Genomic DNA, 2,658 nt, shown 5'->3' with positions numbered 1-2,658 from the left:
ACATTCTGTTTAGCTTTTTCAAATCCTTTTTCTGAATTGTGATTTAATAATTTAGATCATTAATCATAGTATGAAAAGCAATTCATATTCTCTTTCTGATAATTTTCTCATTATTTAAAATTCATGCTTTCTATTATTGCTATTATTTCTATTTATATTTCCTATTATTGCTACTTATATTTACGCTGTGTATTATCTCCTTGTATATCTTGTAATTTCTGCTAGTTAGTTTGTATTTGCCTTCCATTTCTTTTCAAGTACCTTATGCCTTGTGTTGTCAAAGTGTCCTTCCAAAGTGATTTTTATTGGTTTCTACCAGGAACAACTTGCATATGATTAGCACAATATCACCATCTATATTAATTTTTCAGATTGAAAGTTCTAGGGCCTATGGCCATGCTACCCTGAACAAGCCCGATCCCATCTGATCTCGGAAGCTAAGCAGAGTCCGGCCTGGTTAGTACTTGGATGGGAGACCACCTAAGAAGACCAGGTGCCTTAGGCATAAAAAATAAAAAAAATAAGGGATTGTAAATTGACAAGGTCCTTGCAATCTGTGAGGTCAAAAAAGTTCTGGGACTACTCAGGTAGCATAAACTGAAACACAAACTTGTGCAAATTATGTACTAGTGGTTTTAAATTCTCAGAGCATACTTTTCCATTTCCTGACCTCAAGCAAATATACACAACATTTTTGTCATCTCTGATGATTTTTAATATTGCTATTTAATTATGAAAATGAACAGAATTCCTGGATTAAGGCAAATTATCATTATTACAGAAGTAGCATCGGTTTCCCTTTTCTTTTGTTATTCTTTCTTCTGAAGGTAGACACTATAGGAGTAGGACATTGAAGCAGGATTTTGGGAGTTTTTATATAACAGTTTGCAAAGGAGCTTCTTTCCCCCTCTTACACAGGGAAATGATACTTTGTTTTAAGTGTAAACAGATCCTTTGTAATGTAAATGGTAGCCCCAGATATAATCCTTCTTTGAAATGTAAACACATACCTCACAGGAGGTGAATTTCTGCTCCAGAGAGAACAAAATCATTTTTCACTTCCAAGACCTGTCCATCCTTTAATCCAGATTTCAGGTTTCTTTGTTTAGAAAGCCCAAACCATGCAGAAACATCAAAAATATTTTCTCCACTGTCCCACAGTTAGGGAGGGTAAGCAAATATTTTGAATATTGCCCTTTCATGAAAGTCACATGTAAGCTTTTGAGTTTTGACAAAATATGAGACCTTCATTCTGTTAAGTAGTTATGTAGACAGGAGCAACTGGGGAATTAAAGGCCCACCCAAAGACCTCCCTTAGGACCTCCCTGAGATACCCATTTTATGGTTAGAAATTACCTTTATATCCTAAGGCACAAAGGAGTAAAAAGTCACAAAACAGCTGCTGGTTTGGTCCAGCCACAAGCTCTTGCTCAGTTAGTACTGCACTAACCTTCCCATAACCTTAGCCTCATTATACCATCATTATAATATCATGCATATGCCCGGAAGTTCATGAATCTGATTAAGCTGATTCATGAACTGCGTGTTCCATAAGCAAAGGGTTATATCACAGCCAAATGTCAATTAAAATGACCTCACATGCCAATCATCTAGCACCACTCCTGTAAACACACATCCAGAAGTCAATATAAGACTCACACTCCAAGTTCCACAATGCGGCAGACTTTTTTGGCGTAGCTCATTTCTTTTTTGAAACTTTCAATAAATTTTATTTTTCCTAAATCTCGCTGATCTGTACGTTTTTACTGTGTTGGCAGAAAGAACCAAGGACTCCTCAGTGCCACCGGGGCAACGACTAATTTTAGATCACCCCGAAGGTAGTAATTCTAACTCTACAACTTACTCAGTATGAAGGCATCATTTGCTGTACCTACATGGGTAGTAAAATTCAGGCCTTATGTTGCCAAAATGAATAATCCCCTTAAATTCTACTCTAACACAATTATAGTAATTTTTAATTCTTTATTTCTAGCATCTGAGGATTTTTCTGTCTCTTGCAAGTTCTTCTATGCATTCTTTCTTTATTTAAAAATATCTCACACAGTATTTCTAAGTGTTTGTATCTGAAAGATATTCAGGTTATATTTTGTCATATTGTTGGAAATGAGCAACTGATGATTGTATTTTGTAATCATAATAGTAACAGGTCAATGAAGTGTCTCGATAAAACATAAATTCAACAGATGTTCTATATACCCGCAAAAATCAGATAAACAATAGTGTGATGAAATCTCATTGAAATAGTAGAAAACATATGCCTGAGTTTATCCAGTGTTTCATAGGAAAAAAAAAAAAAAAAGTGGAGAAAGAAGCATTCCTGATGGGAAAGCAAATTTGGCATGTCCTTTTAGCAATTTGCCAATGGTCATTAAATATCCTGGTTATCTTTATACTTTCTGCTTTATTAATTCATACTCTAGAAATTTACTCAAAAAATTATGAAGGATGTGTGCAAAGATGTCTGTGAAAAGATGTTAATAAAAATGTTTCAAATAGATAAATATATATGATTGAGGAAGTGGAAACAATCTAAATGCTCAACGATATGGTACTAGACTAAGTAAATTATAGTATGTGGTATTTAGTAGTATGCAGGATTTAAAATTATATTGTAAAATAATATTAATATAATATTCA

At 34.0% G+C, this 2,658-nt stretch overlaps 1 pseudogene; it reads left to right on the top strand.

Moving 5' to 3' along the window:
- Positions 1-386: 386 nt before the first annotated feature.
- Positions 387-505, top strand: LOC111738361 (annotated as a pseudogene).
- Positions 506-2,658: the final 2,153 nt, after the last annotated feature.

Source organism: Pteropus vampyrus, unplaced genomic scaffold (assembly GCF_000151845.1).
Source record: "Pteropus vampyrus isolate Shadow unplaced genomic scaffold, Pvam_2.0 Scaffold37, whole genome shotgun sequence".
NCBI classification, from domain to species: domain Eukaryota; kingdom Metazoa; phylum Chordata; class Mammalia; order Chiroptera; family Pteropodidae; genus Pteropus; species Pteropus vampyrus.
Note: the sequence above shows the minus strand (reverse complement) of the source record. Positions and strands in the feature narration are given on the sequence as shown.